At 46.5% G+C, this 25,554-nt stretch overlaps 2 non-coding genes across 2 annotated transcripts; both read right to left on the minus strand.

The window, feature by feature from the left end:
- Positions 1-8,014: 8,014 nt before the first annotated feature.
- Positions 8,015-8,087, minus strand: trnak-cuu (transfer RNA lysine (anticodon CUU)). Its single transcript has one exon. It is a non-coding gene; the product is annotated as a tRNA-Lys (tRNA).
- A 9,322-nt stretch (positions 8,088-17,409) lies between these two features.
- On the minus strand, positions 17,410-17,482 carry trnav-aac (transfer RNA valine (anticodon AAC)). Its single transcript has one exon. It is a non-coding gene; the product is annotated as a tRNA-Val (tRNA).
- Between the last annotated feature and the right edge of the window lie 8,072 nt (positions 17,483-25,554).

The raw sequence follows: 25,554 nt of genomic DNA on the forward strand, positions 1-25,554 counted from the left end.
CCGACTCCCTTCTTTAGCTATCACCGTGCCCGCGATCCATTGGGACCATTTCCATAGTTTAGCACATACACAGTTTGTACTGCCCGCTCTGCCTGCCCATTGGAGGCTGGTTTAAACGGGGTCGAGGTGATATGTTTGATCCCATTGCGGGTCATGAATTCTTTAAATTTGGCACTGGTGAAACAAGGCCCGTTGTCACTGACCAGTATGTCAGGCAGGCCGTGGGTGGCAAACATGGCCCTCAGGCTTTCAATGGTGGCGGTGGCGGTGCTTCCCGACATTATTTCTCATTCAATCAATTTTGAAAAAGCATCCACCACCACCAGGAACATTTTACCAAGAAATGGGCCTGCATAGTTGACATGGATCCTCGACCCTGGTCTGGAGGGCCAGGACCACAAACTTAGTGGTGCCTCTCTGGACGCGTTGCTCAACTGAGCACATACACTGCATTGCCGTACACAGGACTCCAACTCAGAGTCGATACTGGGCCAGCACATGTGGTATCTCGCTAACGCTTTCATCATACTATACCTGGGTGTGTGCTGTGGAGATCCGAGATGAACGTCTCCCTGCCCTTTTTTAGTAGCACTACACGGTTACCCCACAACAGGCAGTCTGCCTGACTGGACAGCTCGTCCTTTCGCCGCTGGAACGGCTTGATTGGCTCTTGTATTTCAACGGAGATGCTGGCCCAGATTCCATGCAATACACAGTTTGTTATTAGGGACAGCAGAGGATCTTGGCTGGTCTATGTCCTAATCTGGCGGGCCGTGACAGGTGATTTATCATTTTCAAATGCTTCCATGAATATCAACAAGTCAGAGGGCTGCGCCACCATCAGCAAGTTTGCAAGTTGCGCCATTTCCACACCCGTGGTGGGCAATGGTAGCCGACAGAGCATCCGCAGAGTTCTCAGTGCCTGGCCTGTGGCGGATGGGCGAGTTATACGCTGAGAACGTGAGTGCCCACCTTTGTATGCGGACTGAGGCATTAGTATTTATCCCCTTGTTTTCAGCGAACAGGCATGTGAGGGGCATGTGATCGGTTTCCAGCTCAAATTTGAGTACAAACAGGAACTGATGCAGTTTCTTTACCCCGAACACACACGCTAATGCCTCTTTCTCAATCATGCTGTAGGCCCTCTCGGCCTTCGACAAGCTCCTGGAAGCATAGGCTACAGGTTGCAACTTCCCTACAATGTTAGCTTGTTGTAATACACAACCGACTCCGTACGACGACGCGTCACATGCTAGCACAAGTCTTTTACACGGTTTATACAATACAAGCAGCTTGTTGGAGCAAAAAAGGTTGCTGGCTTTGTCAAAAGCAATTACTTGTTTTTTTTCCCCATACCCAGTTCTCACCTTTGTGCAATTACACATGTAGGGGCTCTTAAAGGTGCTTAACTCCGGTAGGAAGTTACCAGAATAGTTGAGAAGTCCCAGGATTGACCGCATCTCCGTGACGTTCTGTGGCCTGGGCGCGTACATGATAGCCTCTGTCTTGGCGTCTGTGGCCGAATGCCGTCCGCCGTGATCTTTCTCCCGGAAATCTCCACTTCTGTTGCCATGAAGACGCATTTCGACCTCTTCAGCCGCAGCCCTACGCGATCCAGTCGCTGGTGGACCTCCTCCAGGTTTTGTATGTGTTCGACGGTGTCCAGACCCATAACCAATATATCATCCTGAAAGACCATCGTGTGTGGTACCGAATTGAGTAGGCTCTCCATGTTTCTCTGGAAGATCGCTGCAGACGACCGAATTCCAAACGGGCATCTGTTGTCGCTGAACAGTCACTTTTGCACGTTGATGCAGGTGAGGCCCTTCAAAGACTCCTCCAGCTCCCGCGTCATGTAGGCCGAAGTCAGCTCAAGCTTGGTGAACGCCTTGCCTCCTGCCAGCGCGCCAAATAGGTCGTCTGTCTTAGGTAGCGGGTATTGGTCCTGTAGCGAGAAACGATTAACAGTTAATTTATAATCGCCGCAAACCCTGACTGTGCCATCACTTTTGAGTACTGGAACAATCGGGCTGGCCCATTCGCTGAATTCCACTGGGGAGATGATGTCCTCGCGTTTCAGCCTGTCTAGCTCGATTTCCACTCTCTCCTCATCATATGAGGTACCGCTCGCGCCTTGTGGTGAATGGGTCGTGCCTCTGGGACCAAGTGGATCCGCACCTTCGCACCGGAAAGGTTTCCAATGCCTGGCTCAGAAAGGGAAGGAAATTTGTTCAGAACCTGGGTACATAATGCCTCATCGACATTTGATAGCGTTCGGATGGTATCCCAGTTCCAGCGGATTTTGCCCAGCCAGCTCCTTCCAAGCAGTGTTGGGCCATCTCCCGGGATAATCCAGAGTGGCAGTTCGTGCACCGTGCCCTCGTAGGTGACCTTGACCATGGCGCTGCCTAGGACAGTGACAAGCTCTTTGGTGTACACTCTCTGTTTCGTGTGGATGGGGCTTCGGGCTGGTCTGAATGCGTTGTTGCACCACAGTCTCTCAAACATCTTTTTACTCACGATGGACTGGCTAGCGCCAGTGTCCAGTTCCATGGTTACGGGTAAGCCATTCAATTTTACATTTAGCGTTATAGGTGGACATTTCGTCGAAAATGTGTGCACCCGGTGTACTTCAGCATCTGCCTCCTCTCTCTGAGGCTCGAAATTGCTTTGATCCACCATGGACCGATCTTCCTCTGCCACATGGTGGTTAGCAGGTTTTGCAGAGCTTTCAGCTCATTCGCAAGCTCGTTGGAGATGCCCCATTGTTCCACAGCTCTTGCAAACATACCGTTTGAAGCGGCATGAATAGGCTGAATGGAAGCCTGCACAACACCAACAAGGTGTGAATTGCCTTGCACTCATCCTTTGTTGGGGACTCTGAGTCATCTGGGTCACCTGAGACCTGCTGGCAGTTGCAGTTTCGTGGGTTCTGCCCTGTACATTTCTGCTCACAAACACAGTTCCAGTTAATTTATGAGCATTGCTAGCACTTGTGTGCTGAGAGATTTGTTTGGTGTTTTCACTTGTGGACATAAATACCTCTGTTATCGCAATGGCCTTACTGACGATCGGTGTCTCTACAGCCAAAAGTTTTCGTAGGATGGTCTCGTGGCCAATGCCCAGTACAAAAAATTCTCTGAGCATTTGCTCCAGGTAGCCATCAAACTCATATTATCCTGCAAGTCGCCTTAGCTCGGCGAGGTAGCTCGCCACTTCCTGATCTTCAGTTCGCTGGCACGTATAGAACCGATACCTCGCCATAGCACGCTCTCTCTCGGGTAAAGATGGTCCCGAACCAGTGTACTCACCTCCTCATTCGACTTACCTGTGGCTTTCACCAGAGCCAGAACATTCTTCATGAGGCTGTACGTCTGAGCCCCACAGACTGTGAGGAGGACCACTCTCCTTTTTTGCAGCACTTCCTTCTCCGTCCAGCTCGTTCGACATAGACTTCCCAGTCCTCACCGTCCGAGAACTTCTCCAGGATGCCCACAGTTTGCTGCATATTTGTGTTGGATTCGTATTCTCGACACTAGTTATTGTGTTCCTAACACAGATGAGGCTGCACACAGGGACGTTAAAGTAACAGTGACCTCAGTATTTAATAAGACACTCTAGAGTGAGAAACTGGCCTTAGGGGCCGGCTTAAATGCAGTGCTCCCAAGGGGTGTTGGGATCCCTTGGGACTTCAGGGGATGAGCTCCCTGATGGTGGAGCATGGGAGTGCATGCTTTACAGATGCACAACACATTCGTTGCCTCAACTTTGCTTTCTGCCAACATCCCTTGTATTTAACCTTCGCCGCACCTCCGCCACAATCTCTCACCGCTCCTCCACCACGATCTCTCACAGTTCGTCAACCACGATCTCTCGTCACTCCTCCGCCACGATCTCTCACCGTTCCTCCACCACCATCTCTCGCCGTTCCTCCACCACGACCTCTCACCGTTCCTCCACCACGATCTCTCACCGCTCCTCCACCACGACCTCTCACCGTTCCTCCACACTGACCTTCCCGCTCCTCCGCTGTACCTGGGTCCCGCCGATGTTCCTGCCTGCCCACGCACAAAACAGCGACCTGTGTTTTGATGACGTGCAGCAGAGCAGGACTCCAGCTGTCCTGGTTAACCCTTGCCACTGGACCAAGACCTCGCTCTGTCAAGCCCGTGTGGTGGCTGGTGTCCAACGGTCACACCACGTTAAAACAATCCACCCACAGGCATCTTCCACCCTTTGATTGGAGTTCAGAATTGGAACATCGGGTCCTTCATTGAAACACCTGTGAACCCATGTGGAAGTAAGCCTTCAATGATGATGATGATGATGATGTGTGGGACCTTACCAAATGCCTGCTGGAAACCATCAGATTAAATCTAGTAAGACCCATCCCTTGATTCAGTTTTCACTGGCCTTGCCTTAGGAAGGATATATTGGCGTTGGAGGGAGCACTGTGTCGGTTTCCCAGAATGATACCTGGATTCCAATGTTTAAATTAAGATATGAGATTACACCCACTGGAAATTAGAGGGTCGAGCATTGATTTGATCAAAATTTTCAAAGATAATAAGGGAAGATATATAGTAGATAGAGAGAAATGATTCCCGCTGGTTGGGGAGTCCCAGACTAGGGGCCATAGTCTAAACATTAGAAACAGACGTTTCAGGAGTGAAATTCGGAAACATTCCAACACACACATGGTGGGAGAGGTTTGGAACTCCCTTCTGCAAAGGGCAGTTCGTGCTAGGTCAGTTGTTCAATTTACATCGCATTTTGATCAAAGGTATTAAGGAGGATTGTCCAAAGGCGGGTATATGGAGTTTGCTCACAGATCAGCCATGACCTCATTGAATTGCGGAACCGGCTCGAGGGGCTGAATGGCCTCCTCCTGTTCCTGTGTAACAGGCTCGAGGGCCTGAATGGACCTCCTCCTGTTCCTGTGTAACAGGCTCGAGAGGCTGTATGGGCCTCCTCCTGTTCCTCTGTAACAGGCACGAGCGGCTGAATAGCATCCTCCTGTTCCTGTGTTACAGGCTCGAGGGGCTAAATGGGCCTCCTCCTGTTCCTGTGTATCAGGCTCAAGGGGCTGAATGGGTCTCCTCCTGTTCCTGTGCAACAGGCTCGAGGGGCTGAATGGGCCTCCTCCTGTACCTGTGTGTAAGGTCTCTGAAAAAGGGGAGGTGATATGAGAAAACATAAACTAAATGGTATTGTGTTAACAGAGAAGCAGAAGGATTGAGTGATTTACACACAGAAATCTTTGAAGCTGGGTAGATAAGTTACTAAGTTGTTTAAAAAGAATACAGGGCCCTTGGCTTTACATGAAGTGAAATAGAGGACACCAGCGAAGAAGTTGTACCATACCATTTCAATCCCGGTTTAGGCCTCAGTTGGAGAACTGTTTACAGTTCTGAGCACCACAATTTAGGAAGGATATCAAGGCATTGGAGAGAACGTAAGAAATATATAAGAAACATTTTCTACTGTTGTAGAAGACACAAACACAGGCATTCATCGAGAATCAACATGCAGGTGACCACACACAGATTAAAGAGCCAGAGAGACCGACAGAATCGGGTTACACTCGCAAATAGACAAGAGATATTGACAAGGACTGAAAGCACTTTGCGATCAGAAAGTTGACGGCCCAGCTGTGGTTAATGACACGGCTTTTGATGATTGATCTCCGTACAAGCCTTGAAATTCAGGAGAACCGGTATCGTGGTTTGAAGCTCGAGATAAAGCTCGAGATAAAGCCACGGGGCGATAGCAACAGGCGCCTGGCAGCAATCAGCGACAGGAAGATGCACCTTCAGCAGGCCCGGCTAGTTCAGTCGGTGGAGTATTAGGCTTTTAATCTCCGGGTCGTGGGTTTGAGCCCCATGTTGGGTGAATGATTGTCCTTAAACTTTTATGGTGCTTTCACTGGAAAACATCATGAATGAACCCATAATCTTCTTTTGCACAATGAACAAAATGCGAACTGAGGGAGAGTTGATCATTTGATCATATGTTCTGTGCTCTGTATAAGAACACAAGAACCAGGAGCAGGAGTCGGCCATTTGGCCCTTCGAGCCTGCCTTCTTTTGCAATGAAACAAATTATAACCGTGTTTTTAAATGAGCAGTGCGAGATATTTATATGGCACATTTCAATGCTTCACAAAACCATTCCTTTCGTTGCAGCCACCCAGGATCGATTCCCGGTTTGAGAAGTAACTTTGATATCATTGTTTGCAATTGAAGTGGGGTCATTTTATGAAGTTCGATGGATGTCCCAAAGCACTTGAGAGTGGTGTCCAAACAAATGAGTTTGCAATTAAAAACACTGAATGTCAGGAGTGGGATTTGACCCCACACTTCCAGAGGAGACGGTGACCTGAACACAGCACCTTAGACCGCTTGGCCATCCGGACTGTTCGAAGTTCCAGTTACAAGTTATTACTCTGGAAAGTTTCAGACCCCGGCACTTGTTCAGTGTTACTGGAAGGCCCAGTGGCCGGGATATCCTCTCCCCCGTTGTTTTCCTGAGCTTGTGCACGGTGTCCGGGGAGCTTTGGTCCGGGTCCGAGGTAGCTTGCATCATGTGACAATGCACCCCGGACTGCTCTTGTTCCCTTTTATCGCACATTAATTTTTGGTGCAAAAATAATATCTCCAGAGGAGACAGTGATCGAAACACAGCACCGCATACTGCTCGGCCATCCTGACTATTCAGTGCTGTATGTGGACACCTGCAGGTTGATTTTGAACTTTTGTGTCCTGTCACATGCAATAAATGAGGGCAGCAGGCGTATCTCTGCCTGACACCGGGGAAACAGTGAGACAGACATTGCATTGTGTTCAGGTTTAATCACAGCAATATCCGCAGTCAGGAGCTGAAAATGACGAAGAGCTGAAAAAACACAAGAAAAAAGCAAAGAAATGTCAGCAATTGTGGTAAACTCTTTAATGTGTTTCCTGCTCGTTTCGTGATGCGGCGCTCACAGAGGGAGTACGAATTCAGAAAATAATTCTTCCATTCAAAATCTTTAAAATAATGACATGCAACTAATTAAACTGTATGCCGGGGGATGGGGATGGGTGAAGATTATTTGTTTTATGCCCCATTCATTAACCGACAGCGTTGTTTTGTAGAATTGTTACTGAGGGACAGTGGAAACTTCAACAACTGAACTTTAATTATTTAAGGATTTTGAATCATTGATGAAGTTTTCTCCCCTATCTGACTTTACTCACTCTGTATGTTGGAGACTGGTTTAAAATGTTCAGTGCTCATGCGACAAGGAACCTGGGGCGACTTTTGTTCAATTTATTTCACAGCAAAAGTATTCTCCAAAATACAACTTCCACCGGGGCTCGAACCGGGGACCTTTCACGTGTGAGGTGAATATGATAACCACTCCACGACAGAAACACTGTTTCTAAAGCAACCTTAGGAATATAACCAGAGCTTTAACCTACACAGCTGGCCGATTCTTCAGGAGCTGGTTTTACGAGAAGAGAATGACGGTGCTATATTTCGGAAGGATGTGAGCGTGGCAGGAATTGATCTCGTATTTCCCAGACTTCATACATCGGAACAAGAGATGGCCATTTAGCAGCGAGTGGTTAGGATCTGGAATGCACGGCTTGAAAGGGCGGTGGAGGCAGACTCAATCTTAGCTTTCAGACGGGAGTAGGATAAATGTATGAAGGAAAAACAATTGCATGGCTACGGGGAAAGGGCGGGTAGTGGGACTCGCTGAGGGTCGGCACGGGCTCGATGGGCCGAATGGTCTTCCGTGCTGTAACCATTCCATGATTCGATCAGTTAGTGGCACATTTTATAGTGTGGCTGGGAGCACAACATTGCAAAGGGACATGGATTGAGTCGCCAAAACCAGAGGCATCTGATTTAGTAGATTCGCGGGGCATAGAAATTTCGGAGTTTAATGACTTTGAAAGCAACATTTTTGTTTTGTACCGTTTCGGTCAGAGGTTTTCCATTAAAGCAACATTAAATGAAAAGAAATCGCCCAACGTTGGTATCGAACCCACGACCCTGAGATTAAGAGTCTCATGCTCTTCCGACTGAGCTAGCCAGGCTTCCATTCAAAGCAGGTTTTTATCACTCATTGCAGCCAGGCGCCTGTTGGCTCCGCACCAGATGTTTAAACTTGCTGTTGAAGAACTGCCAGGATCTTCTTGAATGGTGGACCAGGTTGGAGGGGCCGATTGGCCAACTCCGGCCCCTCATCCTTTCGTGTTTATGTTTACGTCTTTATGCGGAGCTCCTTTCAGGGTAAGCGAGCCAAAGGAGGACAGGGAAAACGTTATAAGGACACCCTCAAAGCCTCCCTGGTAAAGTGCGACATCACCACTGACACCTGGGAGGCCCTGGCCGCAGACCGCCCGATGTGGAGAAAGTCCTTCTGGGAGGGCGTTGAGCTCTTTGACTCTAGACGCAAGGAGCATGAAGAGACCAAGCGCAGGCAGCGGAAGGAGCACACGGCAAACCAGTCCCACCGACCCCTTCCCTCGACGAATGCCTGTCCCACCTGTAACAGGGTCTGTGGCTCTCGTATCGGAATGTTCAGCCATGAAAGGACTCACTTTGGGATGGATGGAAGTCCTCCTCGATCCCGAGAGACTGCCTCTGATGGTGTCTATGATTTGCGGTACACTGCGGAAACATCTCCACTTTCAGCACCAGATTACCAGAATTAAACCCAATGGGATCGGGAGAAAAGTTCCTCATATGCTCAGAGCAAAATATATCATATGACAATAGAATTTTATGTATTAATTAATGATGTTTAAATCAATGCTTCATTTTTTTTTACACAGGAGATGCATAAAGATGTGTAAAATAGATGAACTATTTTTTTTATAAGGTTTTGAATTAAAAGTACAATTTCCCTGACCGGGAATCGAACCCGTGCCGTGGCGTTGAAAGCACTAAATCCTAACCACGAGACCATTCGGGAACCTGGTTTGGATAAAGTATTTTTTTAAATAAAAGTAATTCTGTACCTGACACCTTGGAAACAATGAGACCGCCCTTGGAGCAAAGGTCTGGTTGTTGCCAAACAGCAAAGGAAATATTAATTCTGGAAGAACATTATCCGAAAGAACAGTGACCACGACGTGATGTGAATATGCAACTTTCGGATCTGGAGTCAGACACGCTACCATTGCACCATGAGACCTACACAGTGAGCGGGAGATGTTCGTCTCTATGAAGGTTCTGTAATACAATGGGCTTTAAAATCTCGGCCCATTCCCATCAGGTATCACAAGCAGCGCTCACCTGACAAATTTAACAGCACCGGTTATTCCTACCGTGCAAACAACATACAATCAGTAGTAAAGATAAAATCCCAACATGCGTATTTTCAGATTCAACGCTGTAGCATTTCAAATAAAGTGAAAGAATTTTGCACTGAAAAGATTTGCAAGTATTGCTTGTATTTGTGTCTTTAATCAAATTTTGTGGCGTCTGACTCCCATTCATGCCACTGCTGAATAAGAAAGGAGGGTTTGACATTGACCAGTCTGCACTGCCCCTGATATTTGTGAGCTCATCCTTTATATTCAGTGGTTTCTCGCCCTTTGATGGGCTGCAGTGTAGCGGTTATCACGTTGGCCTCACATTGAGTACTGTTGAGGGGGATGACTCATCAGGGGAGTGCAGCAGCAGCCAAGTTCATGGCACCGTGGCTGTCTCTGCTGCACAGAAGGGCAGGAAAAAGAGTGGGACAGCGATAGTGATAGGGGATTCGATTTAAAGGGGAATAGATAGGCGTTTCTTCGGCCGCAACCGAGACTCCAGGTTGGTATGTTGCCTCCCTGGTGCAAGGATCAAGGATGTCTCGGAGCGGGTGCAGGATATTCTGAAAAGGGAGGGAGATCAGCCAGTTGTCGTGGTGCACATTGGTACCAAAGATTTCGGTAAAAAAATGGATGAGGTCCTACGAGATGAATTTAAGGAGCTAGAAGCTGAATTAAAAAGTAGGACCTCAAAAGTAGCAATCTCGGGATTGCTACCAATGCCACGTGATAGTCAGAGTCGGAATCGCAGGATAGCTCAGATGAATCCGTGGCTTGAGCAGTGGTGCAGCAGGGAGGGATTCAAATTCCTGGGGCATTGGAACCGGTTCTGGGGGAGTTCGGACCAGTACAAACCAGACGGTCTGTACCTGGGCAGGTCCTGAACCAAAATCCTTAGGGGGGAGTGTTTGCTAGTGCTGTTGGGGAGGAGTTAAACTAATATGGCAGGGGGATGGGAACCAATGCAGGGAGACAGAGGGAAACAAAATGGAGACAGATACAAAAGACAGAAAGGAGATGAGTATAAGTGGAGGGTAGAGATACCCAAGGCAAAAACCAAAAATGGCCATTGTACATCAATATTCTAAAGGGTCAAAGTGGAATAAAAAGGCAAGCCTGAAAGCTCGGTGCCTCAATGCGAGGAGAATTCAGAACGCCGGAGAGGGCTCTGAGCTAGTTAGAGAGGGTGAGAGCGCAGATAAAAAGGACCCCAAGAAAGAATGCAAAAGGCAGGAGGCAACAGAGCAGAGTAGCACTGGGGTAAGTGTAAACCACAAGGTAATAGGAAGGGACAATATGTATGAATATAAAGGGGCTGCAGGAGGGGTCAAAACTAAAAATCATAGATTAAAAGCTAGTATTAAAGACTTTACCTAAACGCAAGCAGCATTCAAAATAAAGTAAATGAGTTGACGGCACAAATCATGATAAATGGGTATGATTTGGTGGCCATTACAGAAACGTAGTTGCAGGGTGGCGAAGACTGTGGATTAAACATACAGGGGTAGCTGACAATTTGGAAAGATAGACAAGAAGGGAAAGGAGGTGGCGTAGCTCTGTTAATAAAGGATGACATCAGGGCAGTTGTGAGAGATGATATTGGATCTAATGAACAAAATGTTGAATCATTGTGGGTGGAGATTAGAGATAGTAAGGGGAAAAAGTCACTGGTGGGCGTAGTTTATAGGCGCCCAAATAATAACTTGACGGTGGGGTGGGCAATAATCAAGGGAATAATGGAGGCATGTGAAAAAGGAACGGCAGTAATCATGGTGGATTTTAACCTACATATTGATTGGTCAATTCAAATCGCACGGGGTAGCCTGGAGGAGGAATTCATAGAATGCATACAGGATTGTTTCTGAGAACAATATGTTACAGAACCTACAAGGGAGCAAGCTATCTTAGATCTGGTCCTGTGCAATGAGACAGGAATAATGAACGATCTCCTAGTAAAAGATCCTCTCAGAAGGAGTGATCACAGTATGGTTGAATTTGTAATATAGATTGAGGGTGAGGAAGTAGTGTCTCAAACGAGCATACAATGCTTAAACAAAGGGGACTACAGTGGGATGAGGGCAGAGTTGGTTAAAGTAGACTGGGAACACAGAATAAACGGTGGCACAATTGAGGTACAGCAGAGGACTTTTAAGGAGCTCTTTCATAGTGCACAACAAAAATATATTCCAGTCAAAAAGAAGGGCAGTAAAAGAAGGGATAACTTGCTGTGGATAACCAAGGAAATAAAGGAGAGTATCAAATTAAAAACCAATGCGTATAAGGTGGCAAAGGTTAGTGGGAAACTAGAAGATTGGGAAAATTTTAAACGACAGCAAACAATGACTAAGAAAGCAATAAGGAAAGGAAAGATAGATTACGAAATTAAAATTGCGCAAAACATAAAAACAGATAGTAAAAGCTTTTACCGATATATAAAACGGCAAAGAGTGACTAAAGTAAATGTTGGTCCCTCAGAAGATGAGAAGGGGGATTTAATAATGGGAAATGTGGAAATGGCTGAGAACTTAAACAATTATTTTGCTTCGGTCTTCACAGTGGAAGACACAAAAACTATGCCAGAAATTGCTGGTCACAGGAATGTGGGAAGGGAGGAACTTGAGACAATCACTATCACTAGGCGGGTAGTGCTGGACAGGCTAATGCGACTCAAGGTAGACAAGTTCCCTGGTCCTGAGGAAATGCATCCCAGGGTATTAAAAGAGGTGGCGGAAGTTATAGCAGATGCATTCGTTATAATCTTACAAAATTCTCTGGACTCTGGGGAGGTACCAGCGGATTGGAAAGCAGCTAATGTAACGCCTCTGTTTACAAAAGCGGGCAGACAAAATGCAGGTAACAATAGGCCGGTTAGTTTAACATCTGTAGGTGGGAAGATGTTTGACATTATCATTAAGGAAGAAATAGCGGGACATCTAGATAGGCTTAGTGCAATCAAGCAGACACAGCATGGATTCATGAAGGGGAAATCATGTTTAACTAATATACTGGAATTCTTTGAGGATATAACGAGCATGGTGGATAGAGGTGTACCGATGGATGTGGTGTATTTAGATTTCCAAAAGGCATTCGATAAGGTACCACACAAAAGGTTACTTCCGAAGATAGAGCTACGCGGAGTCAGAGGATATGTATTAGCATGGATCGAGATTTGGCTGGCGAACAGAAAGCAGAAGGTCGGGATAAATGGGTGCTTTTCAGTTTGGAAATCCGTGGTTAGTGGTGTGCCACAGGGATCGGTGCTGGGACCACAACTGTTTGCAATATACATAGATGACCTGGAAGAGGGGACAGAGTGTAGTGTAAAATAATTTGCAGATGACACAAAGATTAGTGGGAAAGCGGGTTGTGTAGAGGACACAGAGAGGCTGCAAAGAGATTTGTATAGGTTAACCGAATGGGCTAAGGATTGGCAGATGAAATACAATGTCGGAAAGTGTGAGGTCATCCACCTTGGGAAAAAAAACAGTAAAAGGGAATATTATTTGAATAGAGAGAAATTACAACATGCTGCGGTGCAGAGGGACCTGGGGGTCCTTGTGCATGAATCCCCAAAAGTTAGTTTGCAGGTGCAGCAGGTAATCAGGAAGGTGAATGGAATGTTCGCCTTCATTGCGAGAGGGATGGAGTACAAAAGCAGGGAGGTCCTGCTGCAACTGTATAGGGTATTGTTGAGGTCGCACCTGGAGTACTGCGTGCAGGTTTGGTCACCTTACTTAAGGAAGGATATATTGGCTTTGGAGGGGATACAGAGACGATTCACTCGGCTGATTCCGCAGAGGAGGGGGTTACCTTATGATGTTAGATTGAGGAGACTGTGTCTTTACTCGGTGGAGTTCAGAAGGATGAGGGGTGATCTCATAGAAACATTTAAAATAATGAAAGGGATAGACAAGATAGAGGCAGGGATGTTGTTTCCACTGGTAGGGGAGACTAGAACTAGGGGGCACAGCCTCAAAATACGGGGGAGCCAATTTAAAACCGAGTTGAGAAGCAATTTCTTCTCCCAGAGGTTTGTGAATCTGTGGGATTATCTGCCCAAGCAAGCAGTTGAGGCGAGATCATTGAATGTATTCAAGTCACAGATAGATAGATGTTAAACCACTAAGCGAAATAAGGGTTACGGGGTGCGGGTGGGTAAGTGGAGCTGACTCCACGGCCAGATCAGCCATGATCTTGTTGAATGGCGGAGCAGGCTCGAGGGGGTAGATGGTCTACTCCTGTTCCTAATTCTTATGTTTCTTATGTTTCTTATGGAGCAGGCGTCTACTACAACCAAAAAAACATTTTTTAAAGGACCTGCGTAGTCGTCATGGATGCGTGCCCAAGGCTTGGTGGACCAGGACCATGGGCTAGTGGGGGCTTCCCTGGGCGCATTACCCAGCTGGGCAAACGTGTTGCACCTGCGAACGCAAAGTTCCAGATCTGCGTCTTTCCCTGTACACCAAATGTGTGACTTGGCAATGGCCTTCCTCATGACAATGCCCGGGTGCTCATTGTGGAGTTTTCTGATGAACACCTCTCTGCCCATCTGCTTTCTACGCGGTTTCCCCACAGGAGGCAATCGGCCTGAATCGAGAGTTCATCCCTGTGCCTGTGAAATAGTTTAACTTCCTCACGACATGCCCTGTACGTGGCTGCCCAGTCCCCATTCAGGACACACTTCTTGACTGGAGACAATAGCGGGTCTCTATTTGTCCAGACTTTAATCTGACGGGCTGTCACGGGTGAGCCTTCACTTCCGAAAGCTTCAACAGCCATGACCATCTCAGCACCATGCTCGGTAGCCCCCTCAGTGATGGCGAGTGGGAGCCTGCTGAGTGCATCGGCGCAGTTTTCGGTGCCCGGTCTGTGCCGAATTGTGCAGTCATAGGCGGCTAAAGTGAGTGACCACCTCTGTGTGCGGGCCGATGCTTTTGCATTTATGGCCTTGTTGTCTGCCAAAAGGGACGTTAGGGGTTTGTGATCTGTCTCCAGCTCAAATTTCCTTTCAAACAGGTGTTGGTGCATTTTCTTTACTGCATATACACATGCGAACGCTTCCTTTTCTACCATCCCGTAGCCCCTTTCTGCCTGGGACAGACTTCTGGAGGCCTAAGCTACCGGCTGTAACTGACACTTGGCATTGACATGCTGCAACACACACCCGACACAATCGGACGACGCATCGCACGTTAACACAAGTTTCTTACATGGATCATATAGCGTTAACAGAGTGTTGGAACATAACAAATTGCGAGCTCTATTAAAAGTCCTTTTCTGGCTGTCCCCCCAGACACATTCGTGACCTTTGCGTAGGAGCACGTGTAGCGGCTCCAGCAGCTTGCTCAATTTGGGAAGAAAGTTACCAAAATAGTTCAGGAGCCCCAGGAACGAATGCAGCTCCGTCGTGTTACGAGGTCTGGGTGCTCTCTGGATCTCTTCCGTTTTGGAGGCAGCAGAGCTGATCCTGTCTGCTGCTACCCTTCTCCCCAGGAATTCTACCTCTGGAGCTATGAAGACGCACTTCGCCTTTTTCAGTCGCAGCCCTATCCGGTCCAGTCTGCGTAGCACCTCCTCCAGGTTGTGGAGGTGTTCTTCAGTATCGTAACCCGTGATGAGGATGTCGTCTTGAAAAACCACCGTCCCTCGAATCGACTTGAGGAGGCTTTCCATATTTCATTGTAAGATCGCGGCAACCGACGAATCCCGAAAGGAGATCTGTTGTACTCAAACAACCCCTTGTGTGTCGTGATGGTGGTCAGCTTCTTCGACTCACTCGCCAGCTCCTGGGTCATGTAAGCTGAGTTCAGGTCTAATTTTGAAAAAAGTTTGCCACCGGATAGCATCGCAAAGAGGTCCTGCGCTCTCAGTAGCGGGTACTGGTCTTGGAATGACACCCGATTGATGGTGGCCTTGTAATCACCACATATCCTGACCGACCTATCCGCCTTGAGCACCGGCACAATCGGGCTCGCCCAGTCACTGAATTCGTCTGGCGAGATGATGCCTTCCCTTAGCAAGCGGTCCAATTCGCCTTCTATCTTTTCCCGCATCACGCACGGCTCTGCCCTGACCTTGTGGTGTACTGGCATGGCGTACGGGTTCATGTGAATCACTACCTTGGCCCCCATGAAAGTGCCAATGCCGGGTTGAAATAATGAGTCAAATTTGTTCAGGATCTGTGAGCATGATACTCGCTCCACAGAGGAAATTGCATTGACATCGCCCCATTTCCAGTTCATGACAGCAAGCGAACTTGTGGGTCACGACTACTGTGGCGCTGCCTAGCACCAGAATGATCTCCTTTGTGTACGTTCGTAGCTGTGCGTCAATCGGCAATAATTTTGGCCTCCTGGCCTTGGACGCCCACAACTTTTCGAACTATTTGATACCCATCAGGGACTGGCTGGCCCACGTGTCTAGCTCCACTGATACTGCGATGCCATTTAGGTGCACTTTCATCATTATCGGTGGCGTCCTGGTGTATGAACTTTATACGTGCACCACATGAACTCGCTGAACTTCAGCTTCCAGCGATTTCCCCCAGTGTTCATTTCTGCAATTTAAACATTTATTTTGCTCATCTCTGCAAACTCTGGCTGAGTGTGTGCCTCCATGCCTCCAACATGAGCTGCTGTTGGAAACAAAATGTCTCTTGCCAGTCGATCGTCACTGACTGCCCCGTGATTGTCCTTGAGTGCACCATTAACAGGTGTTGATGGCCCCATTACTGGCCGCATTGTCCCTTGCAATGACGTGAATCGCTATTCAGCTTGCCATTGTCTCTGTCGAACTCCCCCTCTGGGTTTAGCTACATATTGGGGCATGCCTGACTGCCCTGGCTGCCTGGAGAACTGTGTGATGCTTTAACAATGTTGAATCTCTGTCCCAACCATTGCTTAACACAGAACCTCTTGTCGGTTCTGCTCGTGGCCATGCTCGTGTGGTTTAAATCCCAGTTTCTCGTCGCCATTGATACGTCCTTACGATACAGTGTAAAGGGACACGAGGCCCATGCTTCAGGGAAGGTCAGTCTGTGACCTGTCTTTTATTTCTTAGCACTCAAGTGATGGAATTGGGTGGAGCTTCCCCTTTTATACCTGAAGGTCCAGGTTAGGAATGTCTCGAACAAGTTCACCACCAAGTGGTCATTGTTCTCACAGTGTACAACTTAGGTCAGATTATGCATGGGTTACAATGCTGGTTGCATACATGTTAGTCCTGGCCTCACTCACTGTGGAGCTGTGGACGAGCGATTAGTCGATGGGTTGTTTGCGGCTTCGATCTGCTGTTGTGAAGCGCGGCGGAGATGCAGGATCCTTTAATAATCTCTCACAACTCAACTGAAAGCAGCCGGAACGTGCAGCTTTGAGAGTTTCTTTCTGCACCGTCAGGGCTGGAAACGGGACGGAGTGAGAGACGCTGTGTAGAGTTTGAGTGTGCACAGAACTGTACAGAGAAACCAGCCAATGTAACAATGCTGTGAGACACTGCATTTTGTTAATTGTATAGTATTAAGCAGTCCCTCTGATCGAGGATGATTTGTTTCCACACTAAAAAGGGATGAGTTCACAGGTGTTTCGATGAGGGACCTGACAATCTAGGTCCCGAACTACATCATGAAAGGTGGAATATGCCTGTGGGTGGATTGTTTTAACGTGGGGTTACCGTTGCACACCTGCCACCACACGGGCTTGACAGAGCTAGGTCTTGGTCCAGAGGCAAGGATTACCCAAGGCGACCACAGACCAAGCACTGCTGCATGGACCCAGTGTGTACACATGTGCCGACTATCCATAGATCGCAGTGTGCGCTGGCCCGTACTGTCCCTGGGCCTTCGCCTCTCCTGAGCCCCGATCTCACACCGCCCCTCCACCCCGATCAAATATGGAGCAGTCAGAAACAGGGCATCAATTAGTCCCTCTAATCTTGGAGACATCAAATATTAACACTGTTATTTGAAATATCAAAATATTAAACTCCAGCCTAGTTGAAGGGTTATTAACATCAGCAGAAACAAACACCAACTTTGTTAATATTGAACCATTAATGTCAATTATTCCATTTTTTCTAATATTTAATTGAACAATGTCGAAAATGTTTCCACCCGGTTTCGAACCGGGGACCTTTCGCGTGTTAGGCGAACGTGATAACCACTACACTACAGAAACACTGCGATTGATATGATGCTAGGAACCTAACCAGAGCCTTAACCTACACAGCTGGCCGATACTTCAGGAGCTGGTTTTAAGAGAATAGAATGAATGTGCGATCTTTAGGAAGGCTGTGAGTGTGGCAGGAATTGATCTCGTGTTTCCCAGACTTTACACATAAGAACAGGAGCGAGTGGTTAGGATCTGGGATGCACGGCTTGAAAGGGCGGTGGAGAGAGACTCAATATTATCTTTCAGATGGGAGTTGGAAAAGTGTCTGATGGAAAAACAATTGCAGTACGATGGGGGAAGGGCGGGGGAGTGGGACTCGCTGAGAGTAGGCACGGGCTCGATGGGCCGAATGGCCTTCCGTGCTGTAACCATTCCATGATTCGATAAGTTAGTGGCACATTTCATAGTGTGGGTGGAAACAGAACATTGCAAAGGTACATGGATTGAGTCGGCAAAACTAGAGGCATCTGATTCAGGAGATTCGCGGGGCACGGAAATTCGGGAGTTTAATGACTTTGAAAGGAACATTTTTGCTTTGTGCCGTTTCGGTCAGAGAAATGTTTGTGAAAGGAATTTTTTGCAGAAAGTGATGCAACATTTAACCTTCTACCTTAACACTTGTTTCTGGGTGTCAGGTCACATTTCGTTTCAATGTTATTCTTCCAGAATTGCTGTAAGAACATAAGAACATAAGAATTAGGAACAGTAGTGGGCCATCTAGACCCTCGAGCCTGCTCCAACTTCCCCAACATCGGGAACAATCTCCCCGCATCTAACCTGACCAGTCCCCTCTCATCCTTCTAAACTCCAATGTATAAAGGACCAGTTGATCCAGTCTCTCCTCATATGTCAGTCCAGCCATCCCGGGAATCAGTCTGGTGAACCTTTGCTGCACTCCATCAATAGCAAGAACGTCCTTCCTCAGATTAGGAGACCAAAATAGAAAACAATGTTCCAGTTGAGGCCTCACCAAGGCCCTGTACAACTGCAATAAGAACTCCCTGCTCCTATACTCAAATCACCAAGCTATGAAGGCCAACATACGATTTACCTTTTTCCTGCCTACTGTAACTGTATGCCAACTTTCAGTGACTGATGAACCATGACACCCAGGTCTCATTGCACCTCCCCTTTTCCTAATCTGCCACCATTCAGATAATATTCTGTCTTCACGTTTTTGCCCTCAAAGTGGATAACCTCACATTCATCCACATTTTACTGCATCTGCCATGGATTTGTCCACTCACCTAACCTGTCTAAGTCACCCTGCAGTCCCTTAGCGTCCCCCTCACAGCTCACACCGCCACCCAGTTTGGTGTCATCTGCAAACATGGAGATATTGCACTCAATTCCTTCATCCAAATCATTGATGTATATTGTAAAGAGCTGGGGTCCCAGCACTGAGCCCTGAGGCACTCCACTAGTCACTGCCTGCCATTCTGAAAAGGACCCTTTTATCCCAACTCTCTGATTCCTGTCTGCCAACCAGTTGTCTATCCACATCAGTATATTACCCTCAATATCATGTGCTTTGATTTTGCACAGCAATCTCTTGTGTGGACCCTTGTCAACAACCTTTTGAAAGTCCAAATATACCACATCCACTGGTTCTCCCTTGTCCACTCTACTAGTTACATCCTCAAAAATTCCAGAAGAATTGTCAAGCATGATTTACCTTTCACAAATCCATGCTGACTTGGACCGATCCTGTCACTGCTTTCCAAATGCGCTGCTATTTCATCCTTAATAATTGATTCCAACATTTTCCCCACTACTGATTCAGGCTAACCAGTGTATAATTACCCGCTTTCTCTCTCCCTCCCTTCTTAAAAAGTGGTTTTACATTAACTACCCTCTAGTCGATAGGAACTGATCCCGAGTCAATAGCCTGTTGGAAAATGATCACCAATGCATCCACTATTTCTAGGTCTACTTCCTTAAGTACTCTTAGATGCAGATTATCAGGCCCCGGCGATTTATCATCCTTCAATCCCATCACATAAGGATATCCTTCAGTTCCTCCTTCTCACTCGACCCTCGGTCCCCTCGTACTTTTGGAAGGTTATTCGTGCCTTCTTTCGTGAAGACGGAACTGAAGTATTTGTTCAATTGGTCTGCCATTACTTTGTTCCCCATTATAAATTCACCTCAATCCGACTGCAAGGGACCGACAGTTGTCTTCACTAATCTTTTTTTCTTCACATATTTAAAGAAGCGTTTGCAGTCAGTTTTTATGTTCCAAGCAAGCTTCCTCTCATAATCCATTTTCCCCCTCCTAATGAAACCCTTAGTCCTCCTCTGTTGAATTCTAAATTTCTCCCAGTCCTCAGGTTTGTTCCTTTTTCAGGCCAATTTATCTTCCTCTTCCTTGGTTTTAGCACTATCTTTAATTTCCCTTGTTACCCACGATTGAGCAACGTTCTCTGTTCTATTTTTACTCCAGACAGGGATGTGCAATTGCTGAAGTCACCCATGTGATCTTTAAATGTTTGCCATTATCGATCCACCGTCAACCCTTTAAGTATCCTTGGCCAGTCTATTCTAGCCAATTCACACCTCATACCGTCAAAGTTACCTTTCCTGAAGTTCAGGACACAAGTTTCTGAATTAACTGTGACACTCTCCATCTTAATGAAGAATTCTACCATATTATGTTACTCGTCCCCAAGGGGCCTCGCACAACAAGATTGCTAATTTGTCCCTTCTCATTACACATCACCCAGTCAAGTATGGCCAGCGCTCTTCTGGGTTGAGAAAACCATCCAAATTCACTCCATTAAATCCTCCTCCACCACATTACTACCATGTGGTTAGCCCAATCACGATGTAGATTAAAGTCACCCATGATAACTGCTGACCCACCACTGCACACATCGCTTCTCTCTTGTTTGATGCTGTCCCCAACCTTACCACTACTAACCAGTAAGACACACATTGCAGCAAGGTTCTGTTTTTGTGAAACAGCAATTGCTAGAAGAACAGTGAGCCTGACATGAATTGAACACGCAACCCTTTGGTCTAGAGTCAGACGCAATACCGTTGCACCACAAGCTCTACAGAGTAGTTGAGGGATGTTCGTCTATATGAAGGTTCTGCAATACAAGGCGCTTTAAAATCCCCGCCCATTCCCACCAGTTTTCACAAGCAGCGCTCACCTGACAGTCACCGGATGGTTTGTTCGAAAACTTTTCTCTAGCTTTCACAGGAAAGCATCTTTAATTAACCCCTCACCTTCTTTTGCACAATCAAACAAATGCTAACTCAGGGATACTCCATACTTCAATCACTTGGCCTGTGCTTTGGGGAGCGGGCAGGGAAGTGGACCTGAGTCCATGATCAGATCAGCAATGATCGTATTAAATGGAGGAGCAGGATCGAGAGGCCGTATGGCCCATTCCTGCTCCTATTTCTTATGTTCTTATGTTCGTATGCATGTTAACCCATTTTACTCACTGTAGTTTAGCTTTCTGATTCAAAGTGTTCATTGCCGTTGACACCAGGTATCTGGGGCAACTTTTATCAAATTTATCAGCACCGATTATTCCTACCGTGCACACAAAATACAATCAGTAGTGAGGATAAAATCCCACAGTATGTATTTTCAGATTCAACGCAGTAGCATTTCAAATAAAGTGAAATAATTTTACACTGAAAAGATTTGCAAGTGTTACTTGTATTTGTGTCTTTAATTAAACCTTGTGGCGTCTGACTCCCGTTCATGCCACTGCTGAATAATAAAGGAGGGTTTGACATTGACCAGACTGCACTGCACGTGATATTTGTGAGCTCATCCTTTATATTCAGTGGTTTCTCGCCCTTTGATGGGCTGCAGTGTAGCGGATATCACGTTGGCCTCACACGTAAAAGGTCCCCGGTGGATCCGTTTTCTCTCACTCAAAGTTATCTATTTATTGATGAAATAAAGATCAATTAATGAATAAGGGAGCCCTTTTGCCAGGAAAATAAATAGCAAATAAAAACAGCAAATGCTGGAAATCTCAGCAGGTCAGGCAGCATTTGCAGGAAGACTGATCTCACCTCCGATTGTTCATTCACAGCAACTTTAAACATAAAGTTTCTGCCTGCGATTGAACCAGGGACCTTTCACGTGTAAAGCAAACGTGATAACTACTACACCACAGAAAGCTCTTGTACAACAGCCCCCACAGCGAGGAGCTGACCAGTGAGCTCGCTCTGTGCTGATCGGGAATGTGTTGGCTCACCTTAAACAACTTCTGTCCCACACTGAAAGTTCTCAATCCTTCTCCGCCGCTGCCCTTTACAGAAATGTCACGGATCACCCAGCCACCGTGTTCACTTCCACATCCTCACAGTGGGGCCACAGAGGCTCCTACCGTCTCCCCGCGATCAGCGAACTCACCCAGTTTACAAAATTAAACCCCAAACACGTGCCCGGCAAAGTGCAGGAGAAGCCAGATAGTCTGTAAGCTCGGTCTATCACAGAAAATATTGGCATTCATGGTGATTACAGCAATTATTAATCGTCTCACAGACCTCAATTATTTTTATGCGATGAATTGATCGAGGATTGAAAGCAGGTTAGTGCGCCGGGTCTTAACCCCTCGACCACCAGGGAACAGTTACGATTCATGTCGAACCAGGTTTGTGCACCGGGTCTTAACCCCTCGACCACCAGGGAACAGTCACGATACATGTCGATATATTTATATATATTTATATATGAACCTGAATGTCAATGGCTACCTACCGAGACCTCGTGGCGCCCACGGTAGTGCGTCTAATTTTCAGTGAGAGAAACAGTTCCACAGTGACACCTGTCATGTGTTCTGCATGGTGACTGCTTGTACTATTACAAGGTGTGCCACCAGAGGGCACTGCGGGGAGTTGAGACTTGTAGCTTACCTGCACAGGTGTGCTTGGCCTAGTATAAAAGTCAGGCCACCAATAAAGGTTATCAATAAAGGACTCAGGTCACGACAGTTAAAGAACGACACATTGTCTCGTGGAGTCATTATCAGAGCATTTGAAGGTATAATAAGGGAGCCCAAAGCCTCAGAAACTGTAAATTCTACAAGAGCGTCGAAGTCATGCTGTAGGTGCCTGGGACAACACATTGCTCAAAGTTGTCCACATGTGAAGGCAGAGTGTTTCTTCGACAGAAAGACAGGGCATCTTGCGAAGGCATGCCGACTGAAGGGAAAAACCTGTTGTTAAAGCTATGAGTACAGCGTTCAAAGCTATGAGTAGAAATCCCAAGAGACTACATAGTATGGAAGACCAACAACAGGACGATGAGATGTTAGAGTTACACATCATCAGGAGCACGATTTTAACGGACAGTGATTCGGAAAGAATCAAAATCCACATCGATGTTGCTGGATTCAAGATACCAATGGAAATTGACACGGGTGCATCCGTGAGTGTAATACCGGAGTCACTGTACCGCGACAAATTGCGTGATTTCTAACTGGAGAAACCCAAGATAGAGCTGCGAGGCTACTCGGGAGAGTAAATTCCTGTGGTTGGTCATATCACTGTACCGATCGGTGAAATATAAAGATCAATTTCAGAACTTGCCTCTAATAGTAGTGAAAAGAGACAAGTCTGCCTTACAAGGATGAAATTCATTAAGCTCACTGAAGCTGGATTGTACTCAGATTTTCTGTGTGGAAGCGAGATTTTCAACAACGGATGAGGTTATCAAGAAGTATCCAAAGGTGTTCTGCGAAACGGACAGTCCGATCCAAGGCTTCAAGGCGAGTGTCAGGGTACAGAAGGACGCTAGATTGGTTTACTACAAGCACCGTTCCGTACCATATGCACTGAAGGAGAAAGTTGAGCATGAACTCAAAAAACTAGAAGGTGTTAACCGTTACACTGCGGAAAAATCTCCACTTTCAGCACCAGATTAACAAAATTCAACCCAATGAGATCGGGAGAAAAGTTCCTCACATGCTCAGGGCAAAATAAATAATTGTCGTTCTACAAAAGAGTGAACAAATTTCAGCACCAGGTCAGACGGAAATGTTAAGCGAGCAGGTAGACTGCTGAATCGCACTTTTAAGGTGTTGGTGGTGACAAAGGAAATGGGTTCTGCCGAATGATTCAATCTAAAAAATGTCTGAAATAGGATTCGAACACTATCTTTAGTAACAAGCGCAGCTCATCTTAGACCACGTGGCCATCATTACTATTCAGTGTTGTGTGTGGCCACCTGCAGGTTGATTTTGAACTTTTGTGTCCTGTCACATGAAATAAATCAGGGCAGCAGGCAGATCTCTGCCTGACTCCGGGGAAAGAGTGAGACAGACCTTGGAGCAAGGGTCTGGTTATTGTCAAACAGCAAATGAAATATTAATTCTGGAAGAATAACATTGAAACGAAATGTAATCCTGACACCCAGAAACAAGTGTTAAGGCAGAAGGTTAAATGCTGCATCCCTTTCTGCAAAAAATTCCTTTCACAAACATTTCTTTGAACAAAAAGTCACAAAACAAAAATGTTCCTTTCAAAGTCATTAAAATCCCGAATTTCCACGCCCCGCAACTCTCCTGAATCAGATGCCTCTAGTTTTGCCGACTCCATCCATATCCCTTTGCTCCAAGGTCTGTCTCCCTGTTTCCCCGGTGTCAGGCAGAGATCCGCCTGCTGCCCTCATTTATTTCACTCTCTGTGAATCTCTCTAATATTCCAACAGCAGCCATGGTTGTGTGAAGGTTTGTATTCGGTTAATCGTCGCCAATTGCTATGAAAAGTAGAACACCAGGAAGCTGAGTCCTGTGAGCTAAACTTGGTGTGATCTTAGTCTTCTTTATTCCAACTCCAGAGTGCCTGAACAACATGGCAGCCAACCTTTTATACTGGCCCTGCACGTGTGGGCAGGTGACCATTAGGACTCCAACAGTCACGCCCTCTGATGGCAAGTATTACATAGTTACATACTTCACATAATTGTTATCGTTAAGAAGTTATAATTCCAATGAATGCCTGAATCATCCGAAAGGAGCCTGGTTTGCAGGACAAGGCTACATAGAAGGAAGGAGCGTAGTTAGATGACAAGGGAAGTGATACTCTGATTATAAGTTTGGAGAATAAAAAGAGTAAATGCTGGAAATACTGAGCAGGCCAGGCAGTATCTGTGGAGAGAGAAACAGAGTTAACGTTTCAGGTTAATGACCTTCCATCAGAAGTTGGGCAGTTGTGTTTGGTAATACTATTAAAAGTTTCAATTGTCACGAAGCAGTGGTAAGGAAAAAATATAAAATGTGGCATTTGGCACAGATAGATTTGAATCCAATTAATGTTTGATCAATTTGTACACCGAGCTGGGAACTGTAACGTGTTTGAGTTCTTCAGCTAACATTCGCAAGGTTTGGGTGTAAGTACTGTTAAGTGTATGTTTAATTATTGTCTGCTTAATAACTCTGAGATTTAATGTTGCGGACCCTATTCCTGCACTACGTGTGTTCCAGCTCTGTTTGGAGCACCGATCCCTTCAATCCGTCGCTTAAAGGGACAGTTGGATTCACCGGATCTTTGTTTGGTGAAATTTCAAAGATTGAAAGCGGCGCACATCAACCTGGTCACCGACTCACTAACCGCTACACGTTGCTCCCGTGAGATGGAAGCCCAGTTACTGTTGCAAGCTTGAACGCAGGTACAAGCAGAACTCATTCATAGAAAGTCCAAGTCCCTGAGGCACCTGATTTTTTGCACCAAACTCCTTCGCAAAGAGTTGCGTTTCGTGTGGGGTGATTTGGGCACATCTTTCCCCACACTGCAACTCTTCAAACATAACTCAACGGCTGTAAAGCGCTTTCGGGCGTCATGAGTTCCTGAAAGGTGTTGTAGAAATGCAAGTCATTCTTTGCAAAAGCATGATGCAATTTCAAAATTCTTGAGTAAACTGAGGGCTCGTCCAGAATTTGAACCCGGGACCTCTCGCAAATTTCAAGCAACAACCCCCCAGCAAGAATCATACCCCTAGACCAACGAGCCAACTGCTTGATAAATGTGGAGATAAGGTGTAACCATTATTGAAACATTTTTAGTGTGTTGCTATTCTTGATCGGAGGAGCACATGAGATGGAATCAGT

This window comes from Pristiophorus japonicus, unplaced genomic scaffold (genome assembly GCF_044704955.1).
Source record: "Pristiophorus japonicus isolate sPriJap1 unplaced genomic scaffold, sPriJap1.hap1 HAP1_SCAFFOLD_52, whole genome shotgun sequence".
NCBI classification, from domain to species: domain Eukaryota; kingdom Metazoa; phylum Chordata; class Chondrichthyes; family Pristiophoridae; genus Pristiophorus; species Pristiophorus japonicus.